A 14,318-nucleotide genomic window follows, 5' to 3' on the forward strand; every position below is an offset into this window, starting at 1 on the left:
CATACCATCATATTATCTGCAAAGAATGATAGTTTTGTATCCTTCATTGCCTATCCAAATTTCTTCAAATTTTCTCTTTTTGCTGTAGTTAACAACTCTAGTACAATATTGAACAACAGTGGTGATAATTGGCGTCCTTGTTTCATCCTTGAGTTTATTGGGAAGGTTTCTAGCTTATTCTCATTATAGATAATACTTATTAATGGTTTTAGATAGATACTATTTATCATTTTAAGGGAAGCTCTATTCCTTTGTTTTCGAACATATATTTTTTTCCTTTTATACATAAGTATGAGTTTTGTATTTTGTCAAGTACTCTTTTCCTCATCTATTAAGATGATAATATGATTTTATTGTTAATAATATGGTCAACTGTGGTGTTAGTTTTTCTAATACTGAACTAGCTCTGCATTTCTGGTATAAATTGCACTTCATTATAATATGTGATCTATGTGATATATTTAGCTACAATTTCCTTGCAAGTATAATATTAAAATTTGCATCCGTATTCATTAAGGAAATTGGTCTATAATTTTCATTCTCTGTTTTCATATTTCCTGGTATTCCTTCCTGGGTTTCAGCACCATATTTGTGTTATAAAAAGACTTTACTAGGACTCCTTCTTTGCCTATTCTTACAAATAGTTTATATAGCAATGAAAATAATTATTCTTTAAGTGTTTGGTAGAAATCACTTTTAAATTCAGCTCTCCTGAAGATATTTTTTTCTTTAGAGAGTTAATTGGCATCTTGTTAATTTTTGTTTATCTGAGATGGTATTAAGAATGCTATTTCTATTAAGGTAGGCTATTTATATTTTGGTAAATATTCATTTTATTTAGATTGTCAGATCTATTAGCATATAATTGAACAAAATTGGCATGTAATTGAACAAAATAACTTCTAATAATTGCTTTAATTTTCTCTACGTTGGTAGTGAATCCTCCTTTTTTCCATTTTTGATGCTGGTAACTTGGTTTTCTTATTTATTTTTAAGTCCATTAACTAATGATTAAATCTACTTTATGGATTTAAAAAAAAAACTAGCTCCTAATTTTATCAATTTGATGGTTTTCTTACTTTATATTTTGTTAACCTCTTTTTTAGTTTAGTGTTTCCAATTTAGTGTTTAATTGGATAATTAAAATTTGTTTTTTTTTTTTTTAGTTCTGTGCCCAATTAATAGATCTATTCTTTATCTATTTTATGTATACAGACATTTAGAGATATAAATCCCCCCCACCTCAATACTGCTCTGGCTGCATCTCATAAATTTTGTCATGTTTTCTTATTGTTGTTATTCTTTTTAATGAAATTATTGAATGTTTTTTTTCTTTGCCCCATTAAGTTTTTAGTATTATGTTATGATTTTTCAATTTATGTTTTCCACACTCCTTATGAAATTTATTTTTTAGTAGATTTTTATCTGGAAAAGATGCATTTACTTTTTCTGCTTTTCTGTATTTGTTTGTGAGGTTTGTGTGTTCTAATATATGACTTATTTGTTAGTTATCTGCTGAAAAAACGCATATTCTTTTGTATTTCTATTCCGTTTCCTTCAGAGGACTGACATATATAATTTTTATAAATTCTCTTCATCTCGAAGATGGCGGAGAAGAAACACACGACTCAGTGAACGTCCTCACTCCCTCACAACCAATTAGATAAATTAAGTCTCAAAATTAGCTCAGGACTGATAGATACCTCAAGGACTGGAAGCACGACTTACCAGCTGAAGAGAATCTGGAGTTTCAACAGGAAAGGTCAGTTCTCAGGGGAGGAATAAGAAAGACCAGCACAGACGATGGGGTAGGGGCACACTGCGCCCATTGCGCTGGGAAGGGCTCTGGGATCAGAGAAGCCACTGAGGTAAAGGAATCTGGCACAGGCTGTTAGCTCTTCTCTGCTAATTATTTAGCAGTTCAGAAGAGAAAGCCAAAATATTTTAAAACTCAGATTAGATTTTCCCCGGACCCTGGGGGTGACTCAGTAGACTCGGCACCAGGGGGTGTGGCCTCAGCTACCACCTGAGAATAGTTAAGAGATTGACGAGTGGGTGGATACGGCCCAAGGCAACACACACTGCCTAGCTTAGCTGGAGGGAGTGGAACTCAGCTCCAGGAAGTCCCAGAGAAGCGGAACCTTTGAACTAGGGACCGCGGTTTCTGGCAGACACTTCCAGTTTGAGCGCAGGGGCTTCTCACGTCACCTGCTGCAGACATCCACTCCCCACCCGGACACATAGGCTGGGCTTCGTGCTGTCTTCACTATTCTACGCCCTCGAAGCACAGCAGTGCTAATCACCTCTGAGGCACTTCCAGGGAGGGGGTGGGGAACTCTCTCCCAGAGCTCTCTCTTAGCTCGGGCTCAGGAGCCGCTGCATCCATCCGGTCTGGGAGGAAGCTGGTAAAGAAGTAAATAATTTCCTACCCCAGAGACAGACCCCAAAAGATTTTTTTAAGTATGAGCAAAAAAGCTAGAAAAACCATAGATTCCTTCTATACAGAGAAAGAGCGGGTATCCAACCCCGAGGAAGTTGACAGCAGAGAATCAACAGACAACAACCTAAAGGGGAACGATTCCTGCCCCCCATCACATAACTCTCTCCTAGAAGAAGCTCTTAAAAAATTGAGGGAGATCGAAGAAAAATGGGGAAAAGAAAGGGAAGTTATGATAGAGAATAACAACGTCCTGAAATTGGAGTTGGAAAAAATAAAGAATTCACAGGACATGCAGGGAAACAAAATTAGTGAATTAGAAAAGGTTAAAAAAACACAGGAAAGTAGGATTTCTGAATTGGAAAAGATAAAAAAGTCTCAAGAAAATAGAATTTCTGAATTGGAAAAAGAAAATAATTCTAAAAAAAAAAAATTAGGGAAATGGAAAAAAACTCAATAGAGCAAAATAATTCATTTAAAAACGAAATTGGGCATTTACAAAAAAGAACTAAAAACTGTGAAAGAAGAAAATAACTCCTTAAAAGTCAGGATGGAACAAATAGAAATGAATGATTCACAGAGAACCCAAGAATCAGTCAAACAAAACAAAAAAAATGAGAAGCTGGAGAACAACGTCAAATACTTACTGGGAAAATCTATAGACCTGGAAAATAGATCTAGGAGAGATAATCTGCGGATTATTGGACTTCCAGAAAACTATGACCAAAAAAAGAGCCTAGATTCTATTTTACAGGAAATTATCAAAGAGAACTGTCCAGAGATAATAGAAACAGAAGGGAAAGTAGATGTGGAAAGAATTCATCGAACTCCTTCTGAAATAGACCCTAAAAAAAGAACACCACGGAATATTGTGGCTAAGCTGCAGAATTACCACACAAAGGAGAAAATCCTGCAAGCAGCTAGAAAAAAACAATTTAAATACCAAGGTGCCACAATAAGGGTCACCCAAGATTTGGCTGCCTCCACATTAAAAGATAGAAGGGCCTGGAACCTGATATTCCGAAAGGCAAAAGATCAAGGACTGCAACCAAGAATGAACTACCCAGCTAAGTTTAGCATCTTTTTCCATGGAAGAAGATGGTCATTCAATGAAACAGAGGAATTCTATATGTTTCTAAGAAAAAAACCAGACTTAAACAAAAATTCTCTTCATCTCCTTAGCTTCTTATTTATTTTTGGTTAGATTTATCCAGTTCTAATAGGAAAAAAATTGAGGTTTCCCATCAGCATAGTTTTATTTCTGTAATTTGAACTTTTCCTTTAAAAATCTGGATGTTATGCCATTTAATATGTTTACTATTGATATTACATATCTATGGTACATTTTAGTAAGATGCAATTGTTTTGCTTGTCTCTTTTAATTAGATCTATTTTTGCTTTTGTGTTGTGCGATATTATGATTGTTAACTCCCTTCCTTGTTTATTTCAGCTGAAGCATAATAGATTCTGTTCTGGCTCCTTACTTTTATTGTGTGTGTTTTTTCTCTACTTCAAATTTGCTTCTTGTAAACAACATATTATAGGACTCTCATTTTAAATTTATTCTGGAATCTACTTCCTTTTTATGAGTAAGTTCATCCCATTCACATCCAGTTATGATTTCTAATAGTTTGTTTTCCTCCATCATATTTCCCCCATTTGTTCTTTTCTTTGCATTTTTTTTCACTCTGTCCCTGCTCAAGTTTTTCTACATGCCCAATGCACTTGGCTTTCTATCATCTACCCCTTTTCTTTCCCTCTTTCCTTCCTACTTCCATGTAGTATAAAATCATTTCCTGGACTCCATAAAATGTGGATGTTCTGTATTTCATTCAGTTCCAAGGAGAAAAAGGTTCAAGAAAAATTGACCCTCCCATCTTCCCCTCTAACATAAAATTAATTTGTTACCTTTTTATGTGAGAAAATGTATCCCATTTCCCCTTTCTACCTTCTCCCAGTATATCCATTTTTCTCACCCCTTAATTAAAAAAATTCCATCATAGTCAAACTGTCCTAATCATGATAAAATTTGTGGGAGTTACAAATATCATCTTATAATGTAGGAAGGTAAACAGTTTCATTTTATTTAATCTCTCATGTTTTCTATTTTCTATTTACTTTTTTATTCCTCTCTTGAGTTTTATATTTGAAAATCACATTTTTGGGGGAGTTCATGATTTAGACATAAAGGGTGATACTACAGGCAAATTAGAACAAATTAGAATAGTCTACCTCTCAGATAAGTGGAGAATGAAGGAATTTATGGCCAAAGAAGAAATAGAAAACTTTATGAAATGCAAAAATGGGTAATTTTTATTATATTAAATTAAAAAGGTATTGTACAAACAAAACCAATGAAGTCAAGATTAGAAAGGAAGCAGAAAAAATTTTTAATCCAAGGTTTTTGATAAAGACTTCATTTCTAAAATTTATAGAGAATTGACTCAAATTTATAAGAATACAAGCTATTCTCCAGTTGATAAATGATCAAAGGATGGACAGACAATCTTCAGATGAAGACATTATAACTATTTCTAGTCATATGGCAAAAACTCTACAAATCATTGATTAGAGAAATTCAAATTAAGACAACAATGAGTTAACATTACATGCTTCTTAGTTTGGCTAAAATGATAGGAAAATATAAGGATAAATTATTAGAGGGGATATGGGAAAACTGGGACATTGATACATTATTGATGGAGTTGTGAACTCATCCAACCATTCTCAGAGCAATTTGGAACTATATTTAAAGGGCTATTAAATTGTGCATATCCTCTGACCCAGTGTCTACTGGGTCTGTATTCCAAAGATATAATAAAAAAGGAAAAATGTGCAGAAATGTTTGTAGTAACTCTTTTTGTTGTGGCAAGGAACTGGAAACTCAGAGGATGCCCATCAATTGGGATAATCAGTTTTAATCTATAAATGTTATGAAATAATATTGTTCTGCACGAAATGATCAGCAGGATAATTTCAGAAAGGCCTGAAGAGACTTACATGAAGTGATGCTAAATGGAGAGAGTGCAACCAAGAAAACATTATGCATAGCAACAACAAAATTATGTGATGATCAATTCTGATGGATATGACTCTTTTCAATAATGAGGTGATTCAGGCCAGTTCTAAAAGATTTGTGCTGGAGACAGACAGTCCATAGAGAGGACTGTAGTTACTGAATGTGGATCACAGCATATATTTTCACTTTTTTTTTTTTTTTTTTTTGCTAAGGCCATTGGGGTTAAGTGACTTGCCCAAGGTCACACAGCTGGACGTATTAAGTGTCTGAGACCAAATTTGAACTCAGGTCCTCCTGACTTCAGGACTGGTGCTCTACCCACTGCACCACCTAGCTGCCCCTATTTTCACCTTTTGTTGTTATTTATTTGTTTTTTTCCTTTCTCATTTTTTATTTTGATCTGATTTTTCTTATGCAGCATGATAAATGTGGAAACATGTATGGAAAAATGTGTTTAATATATATTGTATTACTTGCTGTTTATATCTATAATAGAAGAGAGGGAGAAAAATTTGGAACACAAGATTTTTCAAGGGTAAATGTTGAAAACTGCCTTTGCATATATTTTGAAAATAAAAAAGCTATTATTAAAAATAAAATAAAATTTTTTATTTAATTCCAATCTTTTTATCATTAATGCTTAAAATTACTCAGTTTCATTAAATATCCATTTCCCCTGAAAGATTATGCTCAGTTTTGGGTTGTAGGTGACTCTTGGTTGTAATTCTACCTCCTTTGCCCTACAGAATATCATATTCCAAGCTTTCTTCTCTACTGTTTACATCAATCACTTTTTGAAATATGATGTCTAGGTTCTGTTTTGTTCATGATTTTCAGTTATTCTGCTGATTCTTAAATTCTCTCTCCTTAATTTATTTTCTAGGTCAGTTTTTTTCCAATGAGATATTGCACATTTTCTTCTATTTTTTTTTTTCATTCTATTGATTTTGTTTTATTGTTTCTATATGCCTAATGGAATCATTAGCTTCAAATTGCCCAAATAAAATTTTTAAGGAACCATTTTCTTCAGATAACTTTTGTATTTCTTTTTTTTTTTCCATTTGGCTAATTCTACTTTTAAAGGATGCATTTTTTTTCAGTGAATTTTTGTCCATCTTGATGCTTTCTTTACCAAGCTTTTGACTCTTTTCATGATTCATAAATCATTTTTTCATATTTTTATTCAATATTTTTATTTGATTAAAATTTTGGTAAGTCCTTCCGGGAATTCTTTTTTGATGGTAACTGAGACCAATTTATACTTTTTTTATTAAGGTTTTGAATGCAGCTATTTTGACATTGCCCTCTTCTCATTTTGTATTTTGATTTCCCCCTGCTCTTATAGTAACTTTCTATGGTCAGGCTCTTTTTTATAATTTTTGCTTATTTTCCATACCACCACCACCACCACCATCACTCCTTATCATCATCCTTTTAATTTTATATTAAAGTTGGGCTCTGCTCCTGGAATGTTGAGTGAACTATTCCAAGCTTCAGATTTGTCTTGCTGCTGTTTTCAGAACTAATTATAGGGACTTATAAGTTTTCAGTACTTCCAAGGTAATATGACCTAAAGAGAGGTAAGGTCATTGCTCTTCTAGCTTGTACAATGGTCTGTGAATAACTGCAAACACTATTTTCATTCTGGAATTGTGACCAGGTTCACCATTTCCTATAGCTACATGTTCTAGTGTAATAGTGCTTCTCTTCTCTCTGGGACTGTGATGCTGATACATGTTTGGCCAATGCAACAGAGTCCTGCAGACTCTGCTGTGCTTGGAAAGTGTTGCCTGTAATCTTCTGACCAGATGTATATGCCTTTATTGTCTGTGGAATGATAACTCTGGAAGTTACATCTGCTAATTCACTCACCCCCATGATCTGTGCTGGCTATCTGGGATGCCAATTTGCTAGACTGCATTATACTCTCAACCCCGTGAGATAGAACTTTCATGTTGACTTTATAAGTTTTTTACACCAAAAAAAGTTTTATCCCATTCTTTTATTGGTTCTAGTACTCCAGAATTTGTTTTGTAGTGTTATTATAAAGTTGTTTGGTGGCAAATGTAGGAGAACTCAGTCTTAAGTTCCTTCCTTTACCTCTGTCATGTTGGCTTCACATTGTGTGAGACATTTACAAACTAATAATTCTTATGTTTTCTTCTCAATATATTTCCTACCACAGTGGTTTCTCATGACATTCCTCATATTTTTATCTATCTTTCAGTCTTTTGACTTTGTTTTGACATTTCATGTTACATCATGTATTCATTGGATTCAGTTTTGCCCATTCTACTTTTCAGGAAATTTGTGTTTTGGTCAAAGTTCTGTCATGCTAAGCTGTTAATTCCTATTCCAATTCTTTTTCCATAGCTTTCATTTTTTTCTGTTTTCCTTTCAATGCTCTCATTTATTTTTTTTCCTAAAATTAACCCTTTAAAAATCTTGCTTCAGTTCTTCCAGCAATTCTAATTAATTTTGTGCCCAAGCTATGTTTTTCTTTGAGACTTTGTGGCTATTTTAGAGTTATTGTCTTCTTCTGGGCTTATGTTTTGAAGCATCCCTAACACAATACAAAATCAAAATAAAAATAACATTGTGTGGTGTGATTCTTTCTTTGCTCTTCCAGCTTACTTCCTTATTTTTGACTTTATGTTAGTGTTAAGCTTTCTCCACTTTTTGAGGGGAGTTCTGGGCTGGCCTTATTCCTACTTTTTGAAGTAATAAGTGTTTTATTTTTCCAGGTTCTGAAAGACTGCCAAAGCTAGGAACTTGTGAGCTTTCAATAATACCAAGATGATCTGATTTAAGACAAAGTGTTAGAACCTCCTCCTTTACCTGAGCTCTGCAAGTTTGGGATCTGGGAAATAGAAAGCTGCTGGACTCAGCTGCTGAGATGCTGTTCAGAGCAACAGAACTTTCAGATTCCCTTTGGTCTGCTATTCTTGTCAGGCTACTTCCCCGAAGGTTTTGGACTGGTTTAAAAGATGTCATTGAAATCCCACTCTAGTCTTGAGATCTGAGCCATAATGCTGATGCTTCCTTCTGGCTTACTTTATTGCTTGAAACAAAGTCTAGGGCTTATAACCTCTTCTCACCTTGGGCTGCCACTCCAGGTAGAAATCCTTTCCTTGATTCACACTAACTCTACCACCCACAATTAGGTAGTTAATGACAAATGTTAACAGTTTCCTCTTGTTCCTGCAAACTGCTCAAAATCCTGCTGCATTGATATGGGTATGGGACTTCTTGTCCTTGAGAATAGTCTTTGGGCAGGAGGATGTTCAACCCTATCATCCTGGATAAGACCCAGACTACTGTATCTCCTTAATCTATCTTAGGCTAGTGTTTTTCTTGGATTTCCTCATCAAGATTCTGTCTGGTGTATTTTATATATTTATTTGGAGAATTTTTTTTTGTTGGGGGGAGATTTCTCTGTTTTCCCCTGCTACTCTACCAACCTTGTTCTCCTTTTACACATTGGTATTTACAACTTTTTATAATCTGGCCCCTTCTTACTTTTCAGTCTTCAGACTTAACTTTTCTCTTTTCATTTTGGCCTTTTCTCTGTTCCTCACACATGCTATCCCATCTTTGTACTTCCATAATAAGGTTGTGTGAAGTGTTCAAGGAACATCTGTGTTGTAAGGGCCTTTGAGCACTTTTCAGGAATGTTTTTTCACTTTTGCTGTTTAACTGAAGCACAAGTTTCATTTGTGAGTCCAAAAAGCTGGGATATGTACAGCAGCCAGACCCCAGTAGTCTCAGCAGATGGGCTAAAACAAGTTGAGAGTAATTGATTGGCTTTCAATGCATTGGTGAGTTAAAGGATTGTCTACCCCTAGTATGGGAAGACTGGCCATGTTTTGGCCATGAAGGTGGCCAAAATACATGGTATGGAGTGCTTAAAGCTTGATTAGGTATGGAACATTCCAAAGTTATCCACTGCATCCTAGACCATTGCCAGCCTCCTGACTTTTGTCTCACCACTTTACTTTGATGACTTTGGATGAGAAGAGGGCAGATGATTTTGTGCAAATCTGCCTCACTTAAATCCAATTCATGCATGAATCAAGACATCACCTATGATGTCATAGGTCCATTTTGAAAATGAAGGACAAATGACTGCTTTCCATTGGCTGTGTGCCATATTTGTATTGCACTCTCTCCTTATCCTGCATTTTGGAACCCATGGCTTCTTTTAAAATACACCTTGAATGTCATTTTCTTTTTTAAACCTTTCCCTGTCTCTCATTGTGGGGAGACCCACTCTCCAAAATGTGTTCTTTAATTTATATTTCTTCTGTATACACACACACACACACACACACACACACACACACACACACACACACACCTCCTTCATTAGAAAGATCTAGGGCTGTTTTACCTTTGGCTCTGAGTCCTTACTGCTTAGGAAAAAAAAAATGTTTGCTTTTATACATATTTTGCCTTTAGTAAATGCTTGTTGATTGGTTGGTTGACAATATGATCTTTTAGATCCCTTTTAACTCTTACTTTTTAGGACTTTGACTATACCAAATTCCATGAATATAAAAATTAGTCAATTATTTCTATTTTTACCATGTTTCAAAGCTGGATCTTCAAGTGGCAACTACTAGACAATTTTTGTCTCATCATTATTATCATTTTCAAACACATCAGATGATAATAGGTTAGGCAGCTAAGTGTCTCAGTGGATAAACCATTGCGCCAGGAGTTGAGAAGACCTGAGTTAAAATCTGGACTCCTTTATTTATTAGCTGTATGATCCTGGGAGTGTCACTTAATCCTGTTTGCCTTAATCCACTGGAGAAGGAAACAGCAAACCACTCCCATATCTTTGCCAAGAAAACCCCATGGACAATATAGTCCTCAAATTCACAAAGAACTGGACGTGAGTGAACAGCAACAGCAATGTTTGGTCATTTTCCTTGTACAATGGATTAGTTCCATGAATTGAAAGTATATTCCTAGTCCCATTCAAATTTTGAAAATGTGAATTCCCATTAGGAGTAAGAGCAAGTCACCTCACCCTGTTTGCCTCAGTTTCCTGATCTATAAAATGAGCCAGAGAAGAAAATACCAGACCACTCCAGTATTCATGCCAAGAAAACTCCAAACAGGGTCATGAAGACTCAGATATGACTAGAAAATGAACAACACCCTCTTCCTCAAAATGTTACATATATTACTTTTGTATGTCCTTTCCTAGTGTGTTTCTTGGTTATATATGTTCTTTCTATACTTTGCACTTTTGAAATATATTGGGATAGCATATTCATATAAGATGAGGTATTTTCCTTATAATATTTGTCAAAAGTGGTTAATAAATGATTTTTAATTAGGAGTAGGTTTTTTTTTCTAGTAAAATAGCCACTAACAGCATCTACAGTTTTGAGTGGATTCTGATAAAATTCCTGTTTGGAAATTGAGGATGGTTTTTAGGAAAGATACATACATATAATGTACATATGTGTATATTTGTTTTTTAAATTAATTTTATAATTATAACATTTTTTGACAGTACATATGTACAGGTAATTTTTTACAACATTATCCCTTGTACTCCCTTCTGTTCTGAATTTTTCCCCTCCTTCCCTCCATATTAAATATGTTATAGTAAATCCTAGGTACAATATATATGTGCAGAAACAAATTTTGTTGTTGTTGTTGTTGTTGTTGTTGTTGTTGCTGCAAAGGAAGAATTGGATTCGGAAGGTAAAAATAACCTGGGGAGAAAAACAAAAAAAAAATGCTCACAGTTTACACTCATTTCCCAGTGTTCCTTCTCTGGGTGTAGCTGATTCTGTCCATCATTGATCAATTGGAATTGGATTAGCTCTTCTCTATGTTAAAGATATCCATTTCCATCAGAATACATCCTCATATAGTATCATTGTGGAAGTGTATAATGATCTCTTAGTTCTGCTCAAGTCACTCAGCACCAGTTCCTGTAAGTCTCTCCAGGCCTCTCTGTATTCATCCTGCTGGTCATTTCTTATAGAACAACAATATTCCATAACATTCATATACCATCATTTACCCAAGCATTTTCCAAATGATGGGCATCCATTCGTTTTCCAGTTTCTAGCCACTACAAAAAGGGCTGCCACAAACATTTTGGCACATAATATGTGTATATTTGTGTATATACACACCTGTACACACACAGAGGCACACATATAGACATATATACACATATATGTAGAAAGAGACACACAGAGACACAGATAATGACAGAGACAAAGAGAGACACAGAGATAGAGAGTAAAAAGAGAATTGATCATTTTGAGATATTAGAGCATCCAGAGGGCACCCATGACATAATACTCAAGTGAGAATTTGCAATAAAACATGAACAAGAATTCCATAGGATGAGAAAACATGGATCACATTCACAAAGATCTCAGTTTGTAGCTGGAAGCATCTTAGAAGTGAAAGGCCAGTCAACTTATTTTGTGAAGAACTGAGGCCCAGAGAGGCTAAATGTCAGAGATCAATGTGTTACAAATAGAAAGTAGAAGTAGAAATGAAGCCCTGGCCCTTTCATGCCCAAACCACTGCTTTCCCCATGACTCTAAGTCAACCTGTATCTACTAAGGGAATATCTACACAGATGAGATTAGGTTTTAACCAAAGTATTTAGGTATTAATCAAAGTATTTACACAGGTGCTCTATTCAGAAATTAGTAGCTAGAACTAACTAGAACTTATGCCATTCCTATTTCCTGAAAATAATAATATCTCTTCCCCTCCTCATTCCAGTTGGGGTTCCCCACTATTCCAAGATTCCATTAACAAAAGACAGTTGAAGTAAAAGAGATAATTATGCTTATAATACATCTAAATCAATATCTATAACTCGCCTATTTTAAAAAATTTATTTTGAACTCAAGAAATTAAATAAGCATTTCTTTTACATAACAGAATAGGAAAAATGACTATACATGAAACTACAAATTTGTGTTATGTATTAGTTGCCATTCCTTTTCTCCCCCAACTCCTAATATTAGGCATTCTCTCTCTCTCTCTCTCTCTCTCTCTCTCTCTCTCTCTCTCTCTCTCATATACACACACACACACACACACACACACACACACACACACAATTGTAAAAAAATTCTATTTATCAGTTCTTTCTTTAGATGGAAAATGACTTCCTTAATAATCTTTGTAGCTAATTTGGGTATTTATAATAATCAAAATGACTTGTTCACTCAAAGTTGTTCTTAAAACAATATTGATGTTACTATATACAAATACTATCTTGTCTGCTCTTTTCAATGTTCATTATTTCATGCAAGTTTTCCATGTTTTTCTGAGATCATTGAGCTTATAGTGTACTTACAGTATACTTATATAGCATACTTATAATATAGTAGTTTTCCATCACAATTACATCCCAAATTTGAAGTGGACACCTGAAATTCCTAGTTCTTTGCCACTATGAAGAGGGATGCTATTATATTTTAGAACTAATACCTTCTTTTCCTTTTCCCCTAATCATCTTGGGAGATAGATTAAAGGGTATAGATAGTTTAATAACTATTTGTGCATAATTCTATATTGTTTTCCAAAATGGTTGGATCTGTTCATAATTCATTGAACATTGTTTTAGGGTCCCAATTTCCCCATCCTCTCCAATATTTGTTGTTTTCCCATTCATTCATTTTACCTAATCTGATAGGTATAAAAAGATATCTCAAGATTTTTTTTAAATTTCTCTAATCAATAATGATTGAGAACATTTTATATGACTCTTAAGTTGTTTTGATTTCTTCACTGAACATTTGCTTGTTCATAACTTTTAACAAAATTTTGGGAAAAATTCATTATTTGGCAAAAATTGTTGGGAAATCTGGGAAGCAGTTTGGCAATAACTTGAATAGACCAATATCGTACATCATTTGCCAAGGTAAGATTAAAATGGATACATGACCTAAATGTAAAGAGAGATAGTACAAGAAAAATAAAAGAATGTGGAATATTACTTAAGAAACTTACGGACAGGCTAAATTTTTATAAATGAATAAGAGAGAATGGATTGCATTGTTAAAAAGGTTTCATTCAAAAAAAAACAAAACAAACTAATATACCCATTATCAAAAAGGAAGCAGAAAATTGGGAAAAAACATATAGCTTCTCAGGTAAAGGTCTCATATCCAAAATTTGTAAAGAATTTTGTCAAATTTATAAGAATGTGAATCATTCTCCAAATGATAACTCCCCTATTGAGAAGAAAATTAACTTGGAATTGGGCTTTTCCTTTGTTCCTAGAATCTTTTCTGAGCACTTTGTAGGAAATATAAAAAATGAACAGCTAACATGAAAGCCCCAATACTCCCATAGTGAATCAGTCAGATTATATCCAGAATGATCCTTTCTGAGGTGATTCCCTCACTGGTTTCCTAATGGCAATTTTAGAAGCTTTCAGATTGGGGGCTTTTGGAGTTGATTTCATCTAGTTTTGAATTATAGCTTTTTTCCCTTTCCTTCCAATTCTGCCAAGTGAACAATGGAAAATTTTTTGTCTCTGTCACTGTGAGTATGGCTCATTTATCAAAAGAGAGAGAGCTGTGGGGCATGCCTTTAGTAGGCTGTTGATTTCCTCTGTCTGTCCCTCTCTATATTTCTCCCCTTCATCTTCTATCCCATCGGCATTTGTTACAACATCCTCCATTCTAATTACATTGTCTCTTTCCAACTTTGGGTTTTCCATATATATTTTCATAAGATCATAGCTTCTGAAACCTGTGGTTAGAGAGGAGCTGAGGTACTATCCATCTAGTCCAAACGGACACTGAGGAGATTGAGTATGTTTTCCAAGATTGCATTGCTAGTAAATCCTAGACTTTACCA

Source organism: Sminthopsis crassicaudata, chromosome 3, assembly GCF_048593235.1.
Source record: "Sminthopsis crassicaudata isolate SCR6 chromosome 3, ASM4859323v1, whole genome shotgun sequence".
NCBI lineage: Eukaryota > Metazoa > Chordata > Mammalia > Dasyuromorphia > Dasyuridae > Sminthopsis > Sminthopsis crassicaudata.